Below are 16,851 nucleotides of genomic sequence, written 5' to 3'. Positions count from 1 at the left end.
GAGACAGAAAGGAGAGAAGGAGACAGATTGCAGAGAAAGAGACAGAAAGCAGAGAAAGAGACAGAAAGCAGAGAGAGTGCCAGAAAGCAGAGAAAGAGACAGAAATTAGAGAAAGTGCCAGAAAACAGAGAAAGAGACAGATTGCAGAGAAAGAGAAAGAAAGCAGAGAAAGAGCAGAAAGGAGAGAACGAGACAGATTGCAGAGAAAGAGACAGAAAGCAGAGAAAGTGACAGAAAGCAGAGAAAGTGCCAGAAAGCAGAGAAAGAGACAGAAAGCAGAGAAAGAGACAGAAAGCAGAGAAAGTGACAGAAAGCAGAGGAAGAGACAGATTGCAGAGAAAGAGACAGAAAGCAGAGAAAGAGACAGAAAGCAGAGAAAGTGCCAGAGAGCAGAGAAAGAGATAGATTGCAGAGAAAGAGAAAGAATGCAGAGAAAGAGGAAGAAAGCAGAGAACGAGACAGATTGCAGAGAAAGAGACAGAAAGCAGAGAAAGTGCCAGAAAGCAGAGAAAGAGAAAGAAAGCAGAGAAAGTGCCAGAAAGCAGAGAAAGTGACAGAAAGCAGAGGAAGAGACAGATTGCAGAGAAAGAGACAGAAAGCAGAGAAAGAGACAGAAAGCAGAGAAGGTGACAGATTGCAGAGAAAGAGACAGAAAGCAGAGAAAGACAAAGAAAGCAGAGAAAGTGCCAGAAAGCAGAGAAAGTGACAGAAAGCAGAGGAAGAGACAGATTGCAGAGAAAGAGACAGAAAGCAGAGAAAGAGACAGAAAGCAGAGAAGGTGACAGATTGCAGAGAAAGAGACAGCAAACAGAGAAAGAGACAGAAAGCAGAGAAAGCGACAGAAAGCAGAGAAAGAGGCAGAAAGCAGAGAAGGAGACAGAAAGCAGAGAAAGCGGCAGAAAACAGAGAAAGAGGCATAAAGCAGAGAAAGTGGCAGAAAGCAGAGAAAGAGGCAGAAAGCAGAGAAAGAGACTGAAAGCAGAGAAAGAGACAGAAAGCATAGAAACAGACAGAAAGCAGAGAAAGAGGCAGAAAGCAGAGAAAGAGACAGAAAACAGAGAAGGAGGCAGATTACAGAGTAAGAGACTGAAGCGGAGAAAGAAATAGAAATTGGAGAAAGAGACAGAAAGCGGAGAAAGCGACAGATTGCAGAGAAAGAGACAGAAAGCAGAGAAAGTGCCTGAAAGCAGAGAAAGAGGCAGAAAGCAGAGAAAGAGACAGAAAGCAGAGAAAGCGAAAGATTGCAGAGAAGGAACAGAAAGCAGAGGAAGTGCCTGAAAGCAGAGAAAGAGGCAGAAAGCAGAGAAAGAGGGAGAAAGCAGAGAAAGACACAGAAAGCAGAGAAAGAGACAGAAAACAGAGAAAGAGGCAGAAAGCAGAGTAAGAGGCAGAAAGCAGAGAAAGAGACAGAAAACTGAGAAAGAGACATAAAGCAGAGAAAGTGCCAGAAAGGAGAGAACGAGACAGATTGCAGAGAAAGAGAAAGAAAGCAGAGAAAGAGACAGAAAGGAGAGAAAGTTCCAGAAAGCAGAGAAAGAGACAGAAAGCAGAGAAAGTGCCAGAAAGCAGAGAAAGAGACAGATTGCAGAGAAAGAGACAGAAAGCAGAAAAAGAGACAGAAAGCAGAGAAAGTGCCAGAAAGCAGAGAAAGAGACAGATTGCAGAGAAAGAGACAGAAAGCAGAGAAAGAGACAGAAAGCCGAGAAAGTGACAGAAAGCAGAGAATGAGTTAGAAAGCAGAGAAAGTGCCAGAAATCAGAGAAAGAGATAGAAAGCAGAGAAAGTGACAGAAAGCAGAGAATGTGCCAGAAAGCAGAGAAAGAGACAGAAATCAGAGAAAGAGACAGAAAGCAGAGAAAGAGGCAGAAAGCAGAGTAAGAGACAGATTGCAGAGAAAGAGACAGAAAGCAGAGACAGAGACAGAAAGGAGAGAAGGAGACAGATTGCAGAGAAAGAGACAGAAAGCAGAGAAAGAGACAGAAAGCAGAGAGAGTGCCAGAAAGCAGAGAAAGAGACAGAAATTAGAGAAAGTGCCAGAAATCAGAGAAAGAGACAGATTGCAGAGAAAGAGAAAGAAAGCAGAGAAAGAGCAGAAAGGAGAGAACGAGACAGATTGCAGAGAAAGAGACAGAAAGCAGAGAAAGTGACAGAAAGCAGAGAAAGTGCCAGAAAGCAGAGAAAGAGACAGAAAGCAGAGAAAGAGACAGAAAGCAGAGAAAGTGACAGAAAGCAGAGGAAGAGACAGATTGCAGAGAAAGAGACAGAAAGCAGAGAAAGAGACAGAAAGCAGAGAATGTGCCAGAAAGCAGAGAAAGAGACAGAAATCAGAGAAAGAGACAGAAAGCAGAGAAAGAGAAAGAAAGCAGGGAAAGAGACAGAAAGCAGAGTAAGAGACAGATTGCAGAGAAAGAGACAGAAAGCAGAGACAGAGACAGAAAGGAGAGAAGGAGACAGATTGCAGAGAAAGAGACAGAAAGCAGAGAAAGAGACAGAAAGCAGAGAGAGTGCCAGAAAGCAGAGAAAGAGACAGAAATTAGAGAAAGTGCCAGAAAACAGAGAAAGAGACAGATTGCAGAGAAAGAGAAAGAAAGCAGAGAAAGAGCAGAAAGGAGAGAACGAGACAGATTGCAGAGAAAGAGACAGAAAGCAGAGAAAGTGACAGAAAGCAGAGAAAGTGCCAGAAAGCAGAGAAAGAGACAGAAAGCAGAGAAAGAGACAGAAAGCAGAGAAAGTGACAGAAAGCAGAGGAAGAGACAGATTGCAGAGAAAGAGACAGAAAGCAGAGAAAGAGACAGAAAGCAGAGAAAGTGCCAGAGAGCAGAGAAAGAGATAGATTGCAGAGAAAGAGAAAGAATGCAGAGAAAGAGGAAGAAAGCAGAGAACGAGACAGATTGCAGAGAAAGAGACAGAAAGCAGAGAAAGTGACAGAAAGCAGAGAAAGTGCCAGAAAGCAGAGAAAGAGAAAGAAAGCAGAGAAAGTGCCAGAAAGCAGAGAAAGTGACAGAAAGCATAGGAAGAGACAGATTGCAGAGAAAGAGACAGAAAGCAGAGAAAGAGACAGAAAGCAGAGAAGGTGACAGATTGCAGAGAAAGAGACAGAAAGCAGAGAAAGAGACAGAAAGGAGAGAAAGTGCCAGAAAGCAGAGAAAGAGACAGAAAGCAGAGAAAGTGCCAGAAAGCAGAGAAAGAGACAGATTGCAGAGAAAGAGAAAGAAAGCAGAGAAAGAGGCAGAAAGCAGAGGAAGAGACAGAAAGCAGAGAAAGAGAAAGAAAGCAGAGAAAGAGACAGAAAGCAGAGAAAGAGACAGAAAGCAGAGAAAGCGACAGAAAGCAGAGAAAGAGGCAGAAAGCAGAGAAGGAGACAGAAAGCAGAGAAAGCGGCAGAAAACAGAGAAAGAGGCATAAAGCAGAGAAAGTGGCAGAAAGCAGAGAAAGAGTCAGAAACCAGAGAAAGAGGCAGAAAGCAGAGAAAGAGACTGAAAGCAGAGAAAGAGACAGAAAGCATAGAAACAGACAGAAAGCAGAGAAAGAGGCAGAAAGCAGAGAAAGAGACAGTCACCGGATCCAGGGTCAGAAAACAGAGAAAGAGGCAGAAAACAGATAAGGAGGCAGATTACAGAGAAAGAGACTGAAGAGGAGAAAGAAATAGAAAGTGGAGAAAGAGACAGAAAGCGGAGAAAGCGACAGATTGCAGAGAAAGAGACAGAAAGCAGAGAAAGTGCCTGAAAGCAGAGAAAGAGGCAGAAAGCAGAGAAAGAGACAGAAAGCAGAGAAAGCGAAGGATTGCAGAGAAAGAGACAGAAAGCAGAGGAAGTGCCTGAAACCAGAGAAAGAGGCAGAAAGCAGAGAAAGAGGGAGAAAGCAGAGAAAGACACAGAAAGCAGAGAAAGAGACAGAAAACAGAGAAAGAGGCAGAAAGCAGAGTAAGAGGCAGAAAGCAGAGAAAGAGACAGAAAACAGAGGATATGCCTGAAAGCAGAGAAAGAGGCAGAAAGCAGAGAAAGAGGGAGAAAGCAGAGAAAGAAACAGAAAGCAGAGAAAGAGACAGAAAACAGAGAAAGAGGCAGAAAGCAGAGTAAGAGGCAGAAAGCAGAGAAAGAGACAGAAAGCAGAGAAAGAGAAAGAATGCAGAGAAAGTGCCAGAAAGCAGAGAAAGAGACAGATTGCAGAGAAAGAGAAAGAAAGCAGAGAAAGAGACAGAAAGCAGAGAAAGAGACAGAAAACAGAGAAAGAGGCAGAAAGCAGAGTAAGAAGCAGAAAGCAGAGAAAGAGACAGAAAACAGAGAAAGAGACAGAAAGCAGAGAAAGTGCCAGAAAGGAGAGAACGAGACAGATTGCAGAGAAAGAGACGGAAATCAGAGAAAGTGACAGAAAGCAGAGAAAGTGCCAGAAAGCAGAGAAAGAGCCAGAAAGCAGAGAAAGAGACAGAAAGCAGAGAAAGAGAAAGAATGCAGAGAAAGTGCCAGAAAGCAGAGAAAGAGACAGATTGCAGAGAAAGAGACAGATTGCAGAGAAAGAGAAAGAAAGCAGAGAAAGAGACAGAAAGGAGAGAAAGTGACAGACTGCAGAGAAAGAGACAGAAAGCAGAGAAAGAGACAGAGAGCAGAGAAAGAGACAGAAAACAGAGAAAGAGGCAGAAAGCAGAGTAAGAGGCAGAAAGCAGAGAAAGAGACAGAAAACAGAGAAAGAGACGGAAAGCAGAGAAAGTGCCAGAAAGGAGAGAACGAGACAGATTGCAGAGAAAGAGAAGGAAAGCAGAGAAAGTGACAGAAAGCAGAGAAAGTGCCAGAAAGCAGAGAAAGAGACAGAAAGCTGAGAAAGAGACAGACTGCAGAGAAAGAGACAGAAAGCAGAGAAAGGGACAGAGAGCAAAGAAACCGCCAGAAAGCAGAGAAAGAGACAGAAAGCAGAGAAAGTGCCAGAAAGCAGAGAAATAGACAGATTGCAGAGAAAGAGACAGAAAGCAGAAAAAGAGACAGAAAGCAGAGAAGGTGACAGATTGCAGAGAAAGAGACAGAAAGCAGAGAAAGAGACAGAAAGCAGAGAACGTGCCAGAAAGCAGTGAAAGAGACAGAAATCAGAGAAAGTGCCAGAAAGCAGAGAAAGAGACTGATTGCAGAGAAAGAGAAAGAAAGCAGAGAAAGAGACAGAAAGCAGAGAAAGAGAAAGAATGCAGAGAAAGTGCCAGAAAGCAGAGAAAGAGACAGATTACAGAGAAAGAGAAAGAAAGCAGAGAAAGAGACAGAAAGGAGAGAAAGTGACAGACTGCAGAGAAAGAGACAGAAAGCAGAGAAAGAGACAGAAAGCAGAGAAAGAGACAGAAAACAGAGAAAGAGGCAGAAAGCAGAGTAAGAGGCAGAAAGCAGAGAAAGAGACAGAAAACAGAGAAAGAGACAGAAAGCAGAGAAAGTGCCAGAAAGGAGAGAGCGAGACAGATTGCAGAGAAAGAGACCTAAAGCAGAGAAAGTGACAGAAAGCAGAGAAAGTGCCAGAAAGCAGAGAAAGAGACAGAAAGCAGAGAAAGAGACAGAAAGCAGAGAAAGAGAAAGAATGCAGAGAAAGAGAAAGAAAGCAGAGAAAGAGACAGAAAGGAGAGAAAGTGACAGACTGCAGAGAAAGAGACAGAAAGCAGAGAAAGAGACAGAAAGGAGAGAAGGTGACAGATTGCAGAGAAAGAGACAGAAAGCAGAGAAAGAGACAGAAAGCAGAGAAAGAGACAGAAAACAGAGAAAGAGGCAGAAAGCAGAGAAAGAGGCAGAAAGCAGAGAAAGAGACAGAAAGCAGAGAAAGTGACAGAAAGCAGAGAAAGTGCCAGAAAGCAGAGAAAGAGAAAGAAAGCAGAGATAGTGCCAGAAAGCAGAGAAAGTGACAGAAAGCAGAGGAAGAGACAGATTGCAGAGAAAGAGACAGAAAGCAGAGAAAGGACAGAAAGCAGAGAAGGTGACAGATTGCAGAGAAAGAGACAGAAAGCAGAGAAAGAGACAGAAAGCAGAGAAAGTGCCAGAAAGCAGAGAAAGAGACAGAAAGCAGAGAAAGTGCCAGAAAGCAGAGAAAGAGACAGATTGCAGAGAAAGAGAAAGAAAGCAGAGAAAGAGCCAGAAAGCAGAGGAAGAGACAGAAAGCAGAGAAAGAGAAAGAAAGCAGAGAAAGAGACAGAAAGCAGAGAAAGAGACAGAAAGCAGAGAAAGCGACAGAAAGCAGAGAAATAGGCAGAAAGCAGAGAATGAGACAGAAAGCAGAGAAAGCGGCAGAAAACAGAGAAAGAGGCATAAAGCAGAGAAAGTGGCAGAAAGCAGAGTAACAGGCAGAAGCCAGAGAAAGAGGCTGAAAGCAGAGAAAGAGACTGAAAGCAGAGAAAGAGACAGAAAGCATAGAAACAGACAGAAAGCAGAGAAAGAGGCAGAAAGCAGAGAAAGAGACAGTCAGCGGATCCAGGGTCAGAAAACAGAGAAAGAGGCAGAAAACAGATAAGGAGGCGGATTACAGAGAAAGAGACTGAAGCGGAGAAAGAAATAGAAAGTGGAGAAAGAGACAGAAAGCAGAGAAAGCGACAGATTGCAGAGAAAGAGAAAGAAAGCAGAGAAAGTGCCAGAAAGCAGAGAAAGTGACAGAAAGCAGAGGAAGAGACAGATTGCAGAGAAAGAGACAGAAAGCAGAGAAAGGACAGAAAGCAGAGAAGGTGACAGATTGCAGAGAAAGAGACAGAAAGCAGAGAAAGAGACAGAAAGCAGAGAAAGTGCCAGAAAGCAGAGAAAGAGACAGAAAGCAGAGAAAGTGCCAGAAAGCAGAGAAAGAGACAGATTGCAGAGAAAGAGAAAGAAAGCAGAGAAAGAGCCAGAAAGCAGAGGAAGAGACAGAAAGCAGAGAAAGAGAAAGAAAGCAGAGAAAGAGACAGAAAGCAGAGAAAGAGACAGAAAGCAGAGAAAGCGACAGAAAGCAGAGAAATAGGCAGAAAGCAGAGAATGAGACAGAAAGCAGAGAAAGCGGCAGAAAACAGAGAAAGAGGCATAAAGCAGAGAAAGTGGCAGAAAGCAGAGTAACAGGCAGAAGCCAGAGAAAGAGGCTGAAAGCAGAGAAAGAGACTGAAAGCAGAGAAAGAGACAGAAAGCATAGAAACAGACAGAAAGCAGAGAAAGAGGCAGAAAGCAGAGAAAGAGACAGTCAGCGGATCCAGGGTCAGAAAACAGAGAAAGAGGCAGAAAACAGATAAGGAGGCGGATTACAGAGAAAGAGACTGAAGCGGAGAAAGAAATAGAAAGTGGAGAAAGAGACAGAAAGCAGAGAAAGCGACAGATTGCAGAGAAAGAGAAAGAAAGCAGAGAAAGTGCCAAAAAGCAGAGAAAGTGACAGAAAGCAGAGGAAGAGACAGATTGCAGAGAAAGAGACAGAAAGCAGAGAAAGAGACAGAAAGCAGAGAAGGTGACAGATTGCAGAGAAAGCGACAGAAAGCAGAGAAAGAGACAGAAAGCAGAGAAAGTGCCAGAAAGCAGAGAAAGAGACAGAAAGCAGAGAAAGTGCCAGAAAGCAGAGAAAGAGACAGATTGCAGAGAAAGAGAAAGAAAGCAGAGAAAGAGGCAGAAAGCAGAGGAAGAGACAGAAAGCAGAGAAAGAGAAAGAAAGCAGAGAAAGAGACAGAAAGCAGAGAAAGAGACAGAAAGCAGAGAAAGCGACAGAAAGCAGAGAAAGTGGCAGAAAGCAGAGAAGGAGACAGAAAGCAGAGAAAGCGGCAGAAAACAGAGAAAGAGGCATAAAGCAGAGAAAGTGGCAGAAAGCAGAGAAACAGGCAGAAGCCAGAGAAACAGGCTGAAAGCAGAGAAAGAGACTGAAAGCAGAGAAAGAGACAGAAAGCATAGAAACAGACAGAAAGCAGAGAAAGAGGCAGAAAGCAGAGAAAGAGACAGTCAGCGGATCCAGGGTCAGAAAACAGAGAAAGAGGCAGAAAACAGATAAGGAGGCAGATTACAGAGAAAGAGACTGAAGCGGAGAAAGAAATAGAAAGTGGAGAAAGAGACAGAAAGCAGAGAAAGCGACAGATTGCAGAGAAAGAGACAGAAAGCAGAGAATGTGCCTGTAAGCAGAGAAAGAGGCAGAAAGCAGAGAAAGAGACAGAAAGCAGAGGAAGTGCCTGAAAGCAGAGAAAGAGGCAGAAAGCAGAGAAAGTGCCAGAAAGCAGAGAAAGAGACAGATTGCAGAGAAAGAGAAAGAAAGCAGAGAAAGAGCCAGAAAGCAGAGGAAGAGACAGAAAGCAGAGAAAGAGAAAGAAAGCAGAGAAAGAGACAGAAAGCAGAGAAAGAGACAGAAAGCAGAGAAAGCGACAGAAAGCAGAGAAATAGGCAGAAAGCAGAGAATGAGACAGAAAGCAGAGAAAGCGGCAGAAAACAGAGAAAGAGGCATAAAGCAGAGAAAGTGGCAGAAAGCAGAGTAACAGGCAGAAGCCAGAGAAAGAGGCTGAAAGCAGAGAAAGAGACTGAAAGCAGAGAAAGAGACAGAAAGCATAGAAACAGACAGAAAGCAGAGAAAGAGGCAGAAAGCAGAGAAAGAGACAGTCAGCGGATCCAGGGTCAGAAAACAGAGAAAGAGGCAGAAAACAGATAAGGAGGCGGATTACAGAGAAAGAGACTGAAGCGGAGAAAGAAATAGAAAGTGGAGAAAGAGACAGAAAGCAGAGAAAGCGACAGATTGCAGAGAAAGAGAAAGAAAGCAGAGAAAGTGCCAGAAAGCAGAGAAAGTGACAGAAAGCAGAGGAAGAGACAGATTGCAGAGAAAGAGACAGAAAGCAGAGAAAGAGACAGAAAGCAGAGAAGGTGACAGATTGCAGAGAAAGCGACAGAAAGCAGAGAAAGAGACAGAAAGCAGAGAAAGTGCCAGAAAGCAGAGAAAGAGACAGAAAGCAGAGAAAGTGCCAGAAAGCAGAGAAAGAGACAGATTGCAGAGAAAGAGAAAGAAAGCAGAGAAAGAGGCAGAAAGCAGAGGAAGAGACAGAAAGCAGAGAAAGAGAAAGAAAGCAGAGAAAGAGACAGAAAGCAGAGAAAGAGCAAGAAAGCAGAGAAAGCGACAGAAAGCAGAGAAAGTGGCAGAAAGCAGAGAAGGAGACAGAAAGCAGAGAAAGCGGCAGAAAACAGAGAAAGAGGCATAAAGCAGAGAAAGTGGCAGAAAGCAGAGAAACAGGCAGAAGCCAGAGAAACAGGCTGAAAGCAGAGAAAGAGACTGAAAGCAGAGAAAGAGACAGAAAGCATAGAAACAGACAGAAAGCAGAGAAAGAGGCAGAAAGCAGAGAAAGAGACAGTCAGCGGATCCAGGGTCAGAAAACAGAGAAAGAGGCAGAAAACAGATAAGGAGGCAGATTACAGAGAAAGAGACTGAAGCGGAGAAAGAAATAGAAAGTGGAGAAAGAGACAGAAAGCAGAGAAAGCGACAGATTGCAGAGAAAGAGACAGAAAGCAGAGAATGTGCCTGTAAGCAGAGAAAGAGGCAGAAAGCAGAGAAAGAGACAGAAAGCAGAGGAAGTGCCTGAAAGCAGAGAAAGAGGCAGAAAGCAGAGAAAGAGAGAGAAAGCAGAGAAAGACACAGAAAGCAGAGACAGTGCCAGAAAGCAGAGAAAGAGACAGAAAGCTGAGAAAGAGACAGACTGCAGAGAAAGAGACAGAAAGCAGAGAAAGGGACAGAGAGCAAAGAAACCGCCAGAAAGCAGAGAAAGAGACAGAAAGCAGAGAAAGTGCCAGAAAGCAGAGAAATAGACAGATTGCAGAGAAAGAGACAGAAAGCAGAAAAAGAGACAGAAAGCAGAGAAGGTGACAGATTGCAGAGAAAGAGACAGAAAGCAGAGAAAGAGACAGAAATCAGAGAAAGTGCCAGAAAGCAGAGAAAGAGACAGAAAACAGAGAAAGAGGCAGAAAGCAGAGAAAGAGGCAGAAAGCAGAGAAAGAGACAGAAAGCAGAGAAAGTGACAGAAAGCAGAGAAAGTGCCAGAAAGCAGAGAAAGAGAAAGAAAGCAGAGATAGTGCCAGAAAGCAGAGAAAGTGACAGAAAGCAGAGGAAGAGACAAATTGCAGAGAAAGAGACAGAAAGCAGAGAAAGGACAGAAAGCAGAGAAGGTGACAGATTGCAGAGAAAGAGACAGAAAGCAGAGAAAGAGACAGAAAGCAGAGAAAGTGCCAGAAAGCAGAGAAAGAGACAGAAAGCAGAGAAAGTGCCAGAAAGCAGAGAAAGAGACAGATTGCAGAGAAAGAGAAAGAAAGCAGAGAAAGAGCCAGAAAGCAGAGGAAGAGACAGAAAGCAGAGAAAGAGAAAGAAAGCAGAGAAAGAGACAGAAAGCAGAGAAAGAGACAGAAAGCAGAGAAAGCGACAGAAAGCAGAGAAATAGGCAGAAAGCAGAGAATGAGACAGAAAGCAGAGAAAGCGGCAGAAAACAGAGAAAGAGGCATAAAGCAGAGAAAGTGGCAGAAAGCAGAGTAACAGGCAGAAGCCAGAGAAAGAGGCTGAAAGCAGAGAAAGAGACTGAAAGCAGAGAAAGAGACAGAAAGCATAGAAACAGACAGAAAGCAGAGAAAGAGGCAGAAAGCAGAGAAAGAGACAGTCAGCGGATCCAGGGTCAGAAAACAGAGAAAGAGGCAGAAAACAGATAAGGAGGCGGATTACAGAGAAAGAGACTGAAGCGGAGAAAGAAATAGAAAGTGGAGAAAGAGACAGAAAGCAGAGAAAGCGACAGATTGCAGAGAAAGAGAAAGAAAGCAGAGAAAGTGCCAGAAAGCAGAGAAAGTGACAGAAAGCAGAGGAAGAGACAGATTGCAGAGAAAGAGACAGAAAGCAGAGAAAGGACAGAAAGCAGAGAAGGTGACAGATTGCAGAGAAAGAGACAGAAAGCAGAGAAAGAGACAGAAAGCAGAGAAAGTGCCAGAAAGCAGAGAAAGAGACAGAAAGCAGAGAAAGTGCCAGAAAGCAGAGAAAGAGACAGATTGCAGAGAAAGAGAAAGAAAGCAGAGAAAGAGCCAGAAAGCAGAGGAAGAGACAGAAAGCAGAGAAAGAGAAAGAAAGCAGAGAAAGAGACAGAAAGCAGCGAAAGAGACAGAAAGCAGAGAAAGCGACAGAAAGCAGAGAAATAGGCAGAAAGCAGAGAATGAGACAGAAAGCAGAGAAAGCGGCAGAAAACAGAGAAAGAGGCATAAAGCAGAGAAAGTGGCAGAAAGCAGAGTAACAGGCAGAAGCCAGAGAAAGAGGCTGAAAGCAGAGAAAGAGACTGAAAGCAGAGAAAGAGACAGAAAGCATAGAAACAGACAGAAAGCAGAGAAAGAGGCAGAAAGCAGAGAAAGAGACAGACAGCGGATCCAGGGTCAGAAAACAGAGAAAGAGGCAGAAAACAGATAAGGAGGCGGATTACAGAGAAAGAGACTGAAGCGGAGAAAGAAATAGAAAGTGGAGAAAGAGACAGAAAGCAGAGAAAGCGACAGATTGCAGAGAAAGAGAAAGAAAGCAGAGAAAGTGCCAGAAAGCAGAGAAAGTGACAGAAAGCAGAGGAAGAGACAGATTGCAGAGAAAGAGACAGAAAGCAGAGAAAGAGACAGAAAGCAGAGAAGGTGACAGATTGCAGAGAAAGCGACAGAAAGCAGAGAAAGAGACAGAAAGCAGAGAAAGTGCCAGAAAGCAGAGAAAGAGACAGAAAGCAGAGAAAGTGCCAGAAAGCAGAGAAAGAGACAGATTGCAGAGAAAGAGAAAGAAAGCAGAGAAAGAGGCAGAAAGCAGAGGAAGAGACAGAAAGCAGAGAAAGAGAAAGAAAGCAGAGAAAGAGACAGAAAGCAGAGAAAGAGACAGAAAGCAGAGAAAGCGACAGAAAGCAGAGAAAGTGGCAGAAAGCAGAGAAGGAGACAGAAAGCAGAGAAAGCGGCAGAAAACAGAGAAAGAGGCATAAAGCAGAGAAAGTGGCAGAAAGCAGAGAAACAGGCAGAAGCCAGAGAAACAGGCTGAAAGCAGAGAAAGAGACTGAAAGCAGAGAAAGAGACAGAAAGCATAGAAACAGACAGAAAGCAGAGAAAGAGGCAGAAAGCAGAGAAAGAGACAGTCAGCGGATCCAGGGTCAGAAAACAGAGAAAGAGGCAGAAAACAGATAAGGAGGCAGATTACAGAGAAAGAGACTGAAGCGGAGAAAGAAATAGAAAGTGGAGAAAGAGACAGAAAGCAGAGAAAGCGACAGATTGCAGAGAAAGAGACAGAAAGCAGAGAATGTGCCTGTAAGCAGAGAAAGAGGCAGAAAGCAGAGAAAGAGACAGAAAGCAGAGGAAGTGCCTGAAAGCAGAGAAAGAGGCAGAAAGCAGAGAAAGTGCCAGAAAGCAGAGAAAGAGACAGATTGCAGAGAAAGAGAAAGAAAGCAGAGAAAGAGCCAGAAAGCAGAGGAAGAGACAGAAAGCAGAGAAAGAGAAAGAAAGCAGAGAAAGAGACAGAAAGCAGAGAAAGAGACAGAAAGCAGAGAAAGCGACAGAAAGCAGAGAAATAGGCAGAAAGCAGAGAATGAGACAGAAAGCAGAGAAAGCGGCAGAAAACAGAGAAAGAGGCATAAAGCAGAGAAAGTGGCAGACAGCAGAGTAACAGGCAGAAGCCAGAGAAAGAGGCTGAAAGCAGAGAAAGAGACTGAAAGCAGAGAAAGAGACAGAAAGCATAGAAACAGACAGAAAGCAGAGAAAGAGGCAGAAAGCAGAGAAAGAGACAGTCAGCGGATCCAGGGTCAGAAAACAGAGAAAGAGGCAGAAAACAGATAAGGAGGCGGATTACAGAGAAAGAGACTGAAGCGGAGAAAGAAATAGAAAGTGGAGAAAGAGACAGAAAGCAGAGAAAGCGACAGATTGCAGAGAAAGAGAAAGAAAGCAGAGAAAGTGCCAGAAAGCAGAGAAAGTGACAGAAAGCAGAGGAAGAGACAGATTGCAGAGAAAGAGACAGAAAGCAGAGAAAGAGACAGAAAGCAGAGAAGGTGACAGATTGCAGAGAAAGCGACAGAAAGCAGAGAAAGAGACAGAAAGCAGAGAAAGTGCCAGAAAGCAGAGAAAGAGACAGAAAGCAGAGAAAGTGCCAGAAAGCAGAGAAAGAGACAGATTGCAGAGAAAGAGAAAGAAAGCAGAGAAAGAGGCAGAAAGCAGAGGAAGAGACAGAAAGCAGAGAAAGAGAAAGAAAGCAGAGAAAGAGACAGAAAGCAGAGAAAGAGACAGAAAGCAGAGAAAGCGACAGAAAGCAGAGAAAGTGGCAGAAAGCAGAGAAGGAGACAGAAAGCAGAGAAAGCGGCAGAAAACAGAGAAAGAGGCATAAAGCAGAGAAAGTGGCAGAAAGCAGAGAAACAGGCAGAAGCCAGAGAAACAGGCTGAAAGCAGAGAAAGAGACTGAAAGCAGAGAAAGAGACAGAAAGCATAGAAACAGACAGAAAGCAGAGAAAGAGGCAGAAAGCAGAGAAAGAGACAGTCAGCGGATCCAGGGTCAGAAAACAGAGAAAGAGGCAGAAAACAGATAAGGAGGCAGATTACAGAGAAAGAGACTGAAGCGGAGAAAGAAATAGAAAGTGGAGAAAGAGACAGAAAGCAGAGAAAGCGACAGATTGCAGAGAAAGAGACAGAAAGCAGAGAATGTGCCTGTAAGCAGAGAAAGAGGCAGAAAGCAGAGAAAGAGACAGAAAGCAGAGGAAGTGCCTGAAAGCAGAGAAAGAGGCAGAAAGCAGAGAAAGAGAGAGAAAGCAGAGAAAGACACAGAAAGCAGAGACAGTGCCAGAAAGCAGAGAAAGAGACAGAAAGCTGAGAAAGAGACAGACTGCAGAGAAAGAGACAGAAAGCAGAGAAAGGGACAGAGAGCAAAGAAACCGCCAGAAAGCAGAGAAAGAGACAGAAAGCAGAGAAAGTGCCAGAAAGCAGAGAAATAGACAGATTGCAGAGAAAGAGACAGAAAGCAGAAAAAGAGACAGAAAGCAGAGAAGGTGACAGATTGCAGAGAAAGAGACAGAAAGCAGAGAAAGAGACAGAAATCAGAGAAAGTGCCAGAAAGCAGAGAAAGAGACAGATTGCAGAGAAAGAGAAAGAAAGCAGAGAAAGAGACAGAAAGCAGAGAAAGAGAAAGAATGCAGAGAAAGTGCCAGAAAGCAGAGAAAGAGACAGATTGCAGAGAAAGAGAAAGAAAGCAGAGAAAGAGACAGAAAGGAGAGAAAGTGACAGACTGCAGAGAAAGAGACAGAAAGCAGAGAAAGAGACAGAGAGCAGAGAAAGAGACAGAAAACAGAGAAAGAGGCAGAAAGCAGAGTAAGAGGCAGAAAGCAGAGAAAGAGACAGAAAACAGAGAAAGAGACAGAAAGCAGAGAAAGTGCCAGAAAGGAGAGAACGAGACAGATTGCAGAGAAAGAGACGGAAAGCAGAGAAAGTGACAGAAAGCAGAGAAAGTGCCAGAAAGCAGAGAAAGAGACAGAAAGCAGAGAAAGAGACAGAAAGCAGAGAAAGAGAAAGAATGCAGAGAAAGTGCCAGAAAGCAGAGAAAGAGACAGATTGCAGAGAAAGAGAAAGAAAGCAGAGAAAGAGACAGAAAGGAGAGAAAGTGACAGACTGCAGAGAAAGAGACAGAAAGCAGAGAAAGAGACAGAGAGCAAAGAAAGCGCCAGAAAGCAGAGAAAGAGACAGAAAGCAGAGAAAGTGCCAGAAAGCAGAGAAATAGACAGATTGCAGAGAAAGAGACAGAAAGCAGAAAAAGAGACAGAAAGCAGAGAAAGTGCCATAAAGCAGAGAAAGAGACAGATTGCAAAGAAAGAGACAGACAGCAGAGAAAGAGACAGAAAGCCTAGAAAGTGACAGAAAGCAGAGAATGATTCAGAAAGCAGAGAAAGAGACAGAAAGCAGAGAAAGAGACAGATTGAAGAGAAAGAGACAGAAAGCAGAGAAAGAGACAGAAAGGAGAGAAGGTGACAGATTGCAGAGAAAGAGACAGAAAGCAGAGAAAGAGACAGAAAGCAGAGAAAGAGACAGAAAACAGAGAAAGAGGCAGAAAGCAGAGAAAGAGGCAGAAAGCAGAGAAAGAGACAGAAAGCAGAGAAAGTGACAGAAAGCAGAGAAAGTGCCAGAAAGCAGAGAAAGAGAAAGAAAGCAGAGAAAGTGCCAGAAAGCAGAGAAAGTGACAGAAAGCAGAGGAAGAGACAGATTGCAGAGAAAGAGACAGAAAGCAGAGAAAGAGACAGAAAGCAGAGAAGGTGACAGATTGCAGAGAAAGAGACAGAAAGCAGAGAAAGAGACAGAAAGCAGAGAAAGTGCCAGAAAGCAGAGAAAGAGACAGAAAGCAGAGAAAGTGCCAGAAAGCAGAGAAAGAGACAGATTGCAGAGAAAGAGAAAGAAAGCAGAGAAAGAGGCAGAAAGCAGAGGAAGAGACAGAAAGCAGAGAAAGAGAAAGAAAGCAGAGAAAGAGACAGAAAGCAGAGAAAGAGACAGAAAGCAGAGAAAGCGACAGAAAGCAGAGAAAGAGGCAGAAAGCAGAGAAGGAGACAGAAAGCAGAGAAAGCGGCAGAAAACAGAGAAAGAGGCATAAAGCAGAGAAAGTGGCAGAAAGCAGAGAAACAGGCAGAAGCCAGAGAAAGAGGCTGAAAGCAGAGAAAGAGACTGAAAGCAGAGAAAGAGACAGAAAGCATAGAAACAGACAGAAAGCAGAGAAAGAGGCAGAAAGCAGAGAAAGAGACAGTCAGCGGATCCAGGGTCAGAAAACAGAGAAAGAGGCAGAAAACAGATAAGGAGGCAGATTACAGAGAAAGAGACTGAAGCGGAGAAAGAAATAGAAAGTGGAGAAAGAGACAGAAAGCAGAGAAAGCGACAGATTGCAGAGAAAGAGACAGAAAGCAGAGAATGTGCATGAAAGCAGAGAAAGAGGCAGAAAGCAGAGAAAGAGACAGAAAGCAGAGGAAGTGCCTGAAAGCAGAGAAAGAGGCAGAAAGCAGAGAAAGAGGGAGAAAGCAGAGAAAGACACAGAAAGCAGAGAAAGAGACAGAAAACAGAGAAAGAGGCAGAAAGCAGAGAAAGAGGCAGAAAGCAGAGGAAGAGACAGAAAGCAGAGAAAGAGAAAGAAAGCAGAGAAAGAGACAGAAAGCAGGAAAGAGACAGAAAGCAGAGAAAGAGACAGATTGCAGAGAAAGAGACAGAAGCAGAGAAAGTGCCAGATAGAAGAGAAAGAGACAGAAAGCAGAGAAAGAGACAGAAAGCAGAGAAAGAGAAAGAATGCAGAGAAAGTGCCAGAAAGCAGAGAAAGAGACAGATTGCAGAGAAAGAGAAAGAAAGCAGAGAAAGAGACAGAAAGCATAGAAACAGACAGAAAGCAGAGAAAGAGGCAGAAAGCAGAGAAAGAGACAGTCAGCGGATACAGGGTCAGAAAACAGAGAAAGAGGCAGAAAACAGAGAAGGAGGCAGATTACAGAGAAAGAGACTGAAGCGGAGAAAGAAACAGAAAGTGGAGAAACAGACAGAAAGCAGAGAAAGAGACAGAAAGCAGCGAAAGAGACAGAAAACAGAGAAAGAGGCAGAAAGCAGAGAAAGAGGCAGAAAGCAGAGGAAGAGACAGAAAGCAGAGAAAGTGACAGAAAGCAGAGAAAGTGCCAGAAAGCAGAGATGAGAAAGAAAGCAGAGAAAGTGCCAGAAAGCAGAGAAAGTGACAGAAAGCAGAGGAAGAGACAGATTGCAGAGAAAGAGACAGAAAGCAGAGAAAGCGACAGAAAGCAGAGAAGGTGACAGATTGCAGAGAAAGAGACAGAAAGCAGAGAAAGAGAAAGAAAGCAGAGAAAGAGGCAGAAAGCAGAGGAAGAGACAGAAAGCAGAGAAAGAGAAAGAAAGCAGAGAAAGAGACAGAAAGCAGAGAAAGAGA

This window comes from Heterodontus francisci, unplaced genomic scaffold, assembly GCF_036365525.1.
Source record: "Heterodontus francisci isolate sHetFra1 unplaced genomic scaffold, sHetFra1.hap1 HAP1_SCAFFOLD_493, whole genome shotgun sequence".
Classification (NCBI taxonomy): domain Eukaryota; kingdom Metazoa; phylum Chordata; class Chondrichthyes; order Heterodontiformes; family Heterodontidae; genus Heterodontus; species Heterodontus francisci.
The sequence above is the reverse complement of the archived record's forward strand: the minus strand, read 5'-3'. Positions refer to the sequence as shown.